Genomic DNA, 8,095 nt, shown 5'->3' on the forward strand with positions numbered 1-8,095 from the left:
AGGGGTTGTCAGATTAGAGGGATAGAGGCTGGAACCAGATTATAGGAACCCAAGGAAGGAGTTGGATGTGAGGAGACTGAGCCTCGTTTTCTAGAAACTCTTCTGAAAGTCTGGGTTTGAATGGAGAAGAGCAATAGGACTGAGAGTCAAGATAGAAAAGGAAATTTTTGGCTTGTTTGTTTGTTTGTTTAGATGGGAAAGATTTGACCCAGCCTGTACATTAATGTGAAGGAATCAATTGAGAAGGATTAGGTGAATACCAAGGAGATAAAAGAGAATTGATTATTTGGGCATTTGGACAGGCAGATAGAATGCAAAGCACAGGTAGAAGGTGACACTGGTTCCAGAGCACAGATGGCAACATCTGGGAGGGGGGAGGGGAGCTCAGCTGAATCTGGGACAATGAAGTAAACTGGGCCCAATACTCTGTGTTGCCTCAACATCTAGGGGAAAATGGGAGGGGAGTCTTGAATGGCCTAACAGCATGCTTCCCTCCCTCTCTGCTCTACCATCTTCTCACGAGGACCAGGCATTGGTCCTGCTCATCTCTGAGTAGCAGCTTCAGTTCCCTGCCAGCCCACGGATCTGTTCAAACAAGCCCATCACATCCTCCCATGGGGACCACCTCCTCCTCCTGCTGCTACAAAGCTTACCTCCCACAGCCTCTGCTGTGCCCTCTGCTTTCAAGTTCAACTCCCGTGTGGCCCTGCAAGGAACAGTGTCCTCCCTTCGGCTGTGGGTATGTGTGACTAAGATACTGTTGTTGATCTCATCTGTCCAGTGCTGGGCGCCATTCCCATAACACTGGGGTGGGAATCTCTCCCTTAGCAGTGGGATAAAGAGGGGGTGATCAAACGACCACCTAGGATTCACCACCACCACCACAACATCCCATCATTCTGGTGCCCTTTGCTGTGGAATAATTGGGATGGGAGAAATCAGTTTGAAGACACATTTACCTTACACTGTGAACATGTGGCTATTTCCACAAGTGTTCTGGGAGTGCCATGTTATGCAGTGTCATTGGTGAATGGGAGAGATACTTTGGGAAGTGGAGATGCTACAGTCCCATTGCAGGGATGGCTGACGTCTTTGCCTGATGATAATTAGTCAGCTCGTGTGCTTCTGGACCAGAGGAGGGAAGCTGGCCTGCATGTAAAATATAAAGTCTTGGACAGGAGGCCAGATGTGTTTTTAGGAAGGCACCACATGCCTTATTTTAACATTTCAAAGTCCTTACAAAAAAACACACTGTCAGGTGAAAAGAAAAGACATTTCCCCTGCTCTGAAAGCAGATGTTGTATGTTGTGATTAATAATAGATGCTGGGGTTTCACTTGCTGGGTTTGAATTCTGACTCTAATTGTTGATAATCCTGACTTACCCTCAGCCTCATCTGTAAAATGGGGGTTCTTGTGGGGATGAGTGGGTTTATAGTGCCAGGCCTTTACTAAGAGTTGTTCACGTTTTTTCTTTTTCTTTTCTTTTCTTTTTTTTTTTTTTTACTTTATAGAAATCTCAATTTAAATGGATGCTTTACAGCATCCATATGTTTTTATAATGCTATTTTCTAATATCCTAATTATCCATGGATTTATGGATAGCATTTTAGTTTTAAATCTGCCCTAAAATCGTACTTGTTTTTGGTTACACTGCCATTTTATTTAAAAGTAATTTTTCCTCTTGTCTGAATTAGTGCAAGGGGAAAGCAATGAGTACTGGGCATGAACATGTTTGGTGCTCTCTCAGTAAGCAGCTGGTAAGTGAATACAATGTTCGGCATACTTTCTGACTTGCTAGTCTGGATTTTTCCACACTATTGCCTAATTTATTTCTACTTTCATATCTGTGTTTAAGAGGCTAGGTTTTTCAAAAGTCTGACTTACAGAACAAGAGAGATGCTACTCAATTATTGCCTTGAGGAATTATGCTTTGGTCATGAAAGGTTGATATATTCACTGTTTTAACTGAAAAAAATCATAACTTAAAACAAAAGGTTATTTGTATGTGTGTGCTGGACATATGGCTGGAGTTCCAGGTGTTGTTTGTCTAGTTAATCAGACCTCTAAAAGGGTAACATTACTGGAGACGTACTAATATGGTTTGGGAGGGGCTATTTTTTATAGATAATGGATTCAGATAAGGGCATGGTTAATGCACCATATTTATTAAAGATAGGAAGAGCAAAGAAAAATTGCACTGAGGTATTGCAGATTTAGACTCAACCTTTAGGTTATTTTAAGTATATAAGTGGAAAAACAGGTGGCAGTTGGTGGAGAGCATGTCTCTGTAAGTACATTTGCATGTGAATGTAGGTGCATATAGGGAGTGGAAAACAAACAGGTTGAAGGAATGGACAATAACCACCAAGCGTCAGTGGTCCTGTGAAGGGTTGAATGACATTCAGTGCAGCCCAAGAGTGACATTTCCTGAAAGGGCGGAGAATAAGAATTATTGCTATACTCATGGTAATTTCTGAAAGAAAGGGTTTGCATATTTTCCATAAAACTAGAAGAGCACTAAGAATGGAAGCAAGATTAGACCTCCCAAAGTTGTTTTTAGTATACATTTTCTAGCTATTGAGAAAAATATATTTGTTATCTTGGATCACTCATAACTGGAGGAAAAATCCTTCATAAGTAGACATTCCAAGTTAAAATCATAAACAGTTAAGAACTGAAGCACTCTGGTAGCCATACCCATGCACATTTCCAACAGTAAAAATTAGCTTTTTCTTCTAAAGAAATGCTTTCTTTTTTTTTAACCAGTAAAATATCGTAAGTATATTTTGTGAAGATCAAACAGTACAATCTGTGAATGCATTAGTACACCCCTCTTATCTGGGGGTGAAGGCCAGGCTAATGATAACTCATGAGCAGAAACCCAAGAAAATTCCTATTATGAAACCTACTTTTTCTCTGTTGAGTCTTACAACACTGGATTGTTGTAGCCAGCTCTTCTTGCTGAGGAGTCCTCTTTTCTTATTACTGCTCTAGGGTATTTACCTGGAGTAAACTGTTCCCTGGAGAAACATACTCTTTGTGGGCTCCTCCCATGTAGAAATTCTATGTAGATGGCTTCCCACACTGGAGAAGTAGCCCAGACTCATGCAGAGAGCTGGTCTGAGAGCACTACAGAATGATTGTCACAGCCCTCTGTCCTCGCTGGGCTGGAGGGTGGGGCAGAAGAGCCATGGGATTGTAGGGAGTCATAGAAGAGACAATATAATCTTTTCTTTCTTGACTGAGATGCGCGCACCCTCGGAACCTTGGGTTGATACTGTGCAGGTTGAAATGCATCACAGTTTTCTTCACTTAACAAAATAACTTAGGGATCACACCATACCGAAGGCATGCTGAGTTGTCCCGTGCTTTTAAGGAACACCTGGTATAATTTATTTAATCATTGTCCTCTTTAGGAACTGTCAATTTTGGTCAGATGTTGTTTTTTAAAGAAATAAATATTTTTTATTGATTTCAGAGAGGAAGGGAAGGAGAGAGAGAGAGAGATAGAAACATCAATGATGAGAGAGAATCATTGATTGACTGCCTCCTGCACGCCTGCCACTGGGGATCGAGCCCACAACCTGGGCATGTGCCCCGACTGGGAATCGAATCATGACCTGGTTCATAGGTTGATGCTCAGCCACTGAGCCCCGCCAGGCGAGCAGGTCAAACATTGTTAAAGCAAATGTCCCTATACCCATGCCATGTCATCCATGTGTCAATAAACCCTTCTCAGAAATTTTAAGTAAGTATAGCCCGCCTTGCCTTATTTATGACAGTTCAATGAGCACCAGACCTATTAACAGTCCTCTTCCTTCCTTCCTTCCTTCCTTCCTTCCTTCCTTCCTTCCTTCCTTCCTTCCTTCCTTCCTTCCTTCCTTCCTTCCTTCAGCAGCACACTTTCAAAGGCGCTCCCCGACTTCTCCTTCCCTTCTTGGGGTTGCTGGTGTGGGTCCAGCCTATGCTTTTTCTCTGTAGGCCTTACCCATTCTCAGTAGGTCCAGAGGGACTGGGCTACCTTAGGTCAGTCAGATATACTAACCTGAGAGTGGCTGAAACGGTGAGTTGGTATCTGAAAGTATGTCTGTAGGCAACATCCTCTGCCTCAGAAATCCTAGCCTAGAAAGATTCCAAGCAGATCTCTTGCAGTTAGGGAAATGGGATTATATTTATTTCAAGGGAGAGCACTGCAATTACATTGAGAAACCTCAATTCCATTGAGAAGCCAAATACAGGACATCATGTCTCTGAATTTGCACAACATGGAAACTGAACTTGAAAAAGAACTTTTGGCCTTTCTAAATGAAAGTGGCCCAGATCTCCCAGGCCCTCTCCATTCCACTTACTCCAGATGGGAAAGAGTGGCTTCCACAAGATTCAGTGGGCCTGTGGTTGCTTCTGTGCAAAATTCTTAGTCAGGAGGTAATTACTTTTTAAAAAAATATATTTTATTGATTTTCTTTTGCAGAGAGGAAGGGAGAGGGATAGAGAGTTAGAAACATCAATGAGAGAGAAACATCGATCAGCTGCCTCCTGCACACCCCTCACTGGGGATGTGCCCACAACCAAGGTACATGCCCTTGACCAGAATCGAAACCAGGACCCCTCAGTCCACAGGTCAACGCTCTATCCACTGAGCCAAACTGGCTAGGGCAGGAGGTAATTACTTGTACTTACTTATTTCAAGACTAGCCCCTTAAAGATTTAGTTTAACAATAACAGAACAGTTTTAGAAATGAATATAGAACAAGGTGCTGTGCTAGCTGGTGCAGTTATATAAATGACTAAGACAGTATTTTCCCTGAAACAATTTATAGTTTGGACAATCACACGGACAGTGGGATAGATTTGAAATAAACGAAAATGGCTACTTCTTACAAAATGATTGGTCTTTTCCCTCAGAACAATCTATTCAATATTTTCAAATAAAGGGTTGAAATATTTCTGATAGTCTCTTGGCAATGCTGACAGCTGCCTGTTCCTTGAATTTTCAAGTTCTAGGAAGGGGGGTGGGTGTTATTGCACATATTTTCTCAGCAACTAACATGTCACCTACTCATTTCCATATGCATTCAGCATTATAACATTAATTAACAGGCACCAGAGGTACACCTCTTTGCTCTGAAAGACCTCTGGTTGGAAGGGGGAGGTTGGGGCTTCACAGACTCAGTGTTTCAGAGGCCTCCTGGTTGTCTGCATGGCATAGTTTACTGAGTCAATGGCAACGAGGTGTCAAGGTTTGGAAATATTTTTCTTATAGAGAAATTTTGCTTATAATGGTATTTGTTTGGTTTGGACTTTGGCCTAAACTGTGATGATCCCTCAGTTGGGTCACTGAGCTCTGAGATAGTGAAGGACCCTTGTGGCTATCTTTCTGTTTTAACGTTTGGGGTGAGTTCTATGAAACCTTCCTTTGTCTGCAGACTGAGGTATTGAGAAGGTGGACAGCCATACAGCGACTACAAATGGCTAGAATTTGTTTCTGTAAGTTGAGGAGCCCTAAGTGAAAGTATATGAACAAAGTTCTGGGTGATTGTGAAAAGAATGGTTTTATTTACTTGAGGAAGACATGTATTTCTTACAACTGGCCCTTAATACTGAACTGGCATTGGCTCGGCAAATTGCAGAGTTAGTCCAGTTGTCACAATTCTCTCTCGCCTACATGACTGATATTATAATACACGAGGAAAGCTTTAGCTGAAATAAAAAAAGGCATGTTGACATTAGAAATCTAAATATGGCCTTCATTAAGTAGTTTCTTGTACAACTCATAGCCACTTGGATGGAATTGATCAGATTAAGTAAACATAAATATAGGATAAGTCTTACAACCTTTGGAGAGGTACATAGGGTCAGATAAAATAACCTTAATGTAATGGGGAAGTAGAATGATGCAGGGAGTGTGCTCTCAGAGGTCACAGAACAAGTCACAGAAAGAAGAGGAATATCTCAATTTCTCCTAAGCTCTAGGTCAGTGCATCTCTAAAACCCTAACACTGTGAATGATCACCAAGGATCAAATATTTGGCTCCAGATAAAAATGAAATTTTTATTGTCACAATTCATTGAAATAGTGTTGACTTTGGGTGGCAAACAAGCTGGGATCAGACCTGCTTGACATTGCTTCAGGCAGTGATGTCAGCAGTTGTATGTTAAATAAATAAATTAGAGATTCGTTTAATGCCAAGTGCATAATCAGAAACCAACAATCTCTTTCCATTTGCTTTTCACAACAAGGTTTGTGTAACTTCAGGGCAAAACCCAGAGCAAGTCCACTGTCAAATCTGAGGACTAGTGAATATTTTATAGCATGGCAGATAAAAGACATGAATGCTGGGAACAATTCCAGCCATTTTCTCCAGCCAGTGGGAAGTGTTCTGAGATGAAGAGTTTAGGGCAGGCTGTGAAATGCTTGGTTCCTCATAAGGATCTGGTCCTCTGCTCAGTCCTGCCCTCCAGATTGGACCAATGCTCTATGAAGTTTGCATTTAGCTGTGTACTATTATAGTGTTCTTCTAATTATTATTGATAATAACAACTACCATTTATTGAGGGCTTTTGATGTGCCAGGTATCATTTAAGGGCTTAAATAAATTTGGCTCTTTATCACTGTGGGGTCAATTTGAAACGTTTTTCAAAGTTTCAAATATGACTTGTGAACAGATTTAGAAGGGGATTAAGAAAAATTAAGTTTGAAACAGGTCCTCAAGCAATTGTATAAATATCCATAGGAACATTTATTCACAAAAGGTGGAAATGGGTCAATGTTGATCAATGAATGAATCAATAAACTGAGGTTTTTACAAACAATAGAATATTATTCAACCATAAAAAGAATGAAGTACTGCTATTTGCCACAATGTTAATAAACTTTGAAAGTGAAAGAAATCCAACACAAAAGGTTTCACATATTGTTTGATTTCATTTATATGAAATATTCAGAGTAGATAAATCCATTGAAACAAAAGGCAAGTCAGTGGTTACCAGTGGTGATGTTGTGGGAGGTGGGAATGGGGTGACTGCTACTGGTGTAGGGTTTCTTTTGGGGTGGTGATGATTTTTTAGAACTAGGTATAAGTGGTGTTTGCACAACATTGTGAATGTACAAAATACCACTCAATTGTACACATTAACATAGTTAATTCTATGTTATGTGAATTTCATCTCAGTAATAATTTCAAAAGACTAAACCTAGAATAAAGCCAAAGGAATCTAATTTCCTAGAGCACTTATTCTCACATCTTTTCATTCCCAACTCTCAGCACTTCTGACAGGCCCACTGGAAATGAGCTGAGCAGTTGGGTTGGTTTCATTTACCTCGAGTCTTGGTTCAAAGGTCAAGATCACCTTATCAGAAAGGCTTTTCTGGCCCAGCTGTAACAGTGCCCTCATCATTTTTGTCCCCCTTACCCTTTGTTTGTCTGTATAGCACTTTTCATCAACTGGCATATGCTTGTTAATTTTTTTGCTTCTCCTCTCAATTGAATGTTATCTCTACAAGAGCAAGAATTTTATTATTTTTAATTATTTTTATTCACTGTTGTACATAGAACAATGCCTGGGACAGGAAAAAGCAGTAAAAATAACACATATTTGAAAAGGAGATTATACATATTTGGCAAATAAACACATGAACTAACATCAGTATTGATTCCTGATTTTCTTCAACATTTTGGGTTTCCACAAAAGCATCAGATTCATGGGGGAAGGGTAGGTGTCACTTATCTTTTACTTGCAACATCTAGGATGACACCTAGAACAGAGATGATGCTCATCGGATAGTTTTGGAACTAAAGACAACCTTGTAGGCAAGATGAGACATAGGTGAACAAAAAGTTAAATGACAGTGCAGAAGCACAATATGATGCTATAGTGGAGGAAAGAATCATCTGGGAGTCATTAAATTTCATTTCTAATTCTGGCTCTTTCCTTCCTCTCAGGAGAGAATTTTAATCTCTCTGGGCCACAATTTTCTTGTCAGTAAATTTAGAAGGTGGGATCAGATGGCCTCTCCTACCCATTTTAAACTTTAATTATTATGCACATTGTGTGTGTGGCAGAGGTAACAAGTGCTATGCATTTAACTAAATG

The sequence above is a fragment of the Myotis myotis genome, unplaced genomic scaffold (assembly GCF_014108235.1).
Source record: "Myotis myotis isolate mMyoMyo1 unplaced genomic scaffold, mMyoMyo1.p scaffold_m19_p_5, whole genome shotgun sequence".
Classification (NCBI taxonomy): Eukaryota; Metazoa; Chordata; class Mammalia; order Chiroptera; family Vespertilionidae; genus Myotis; species Myotis myotis.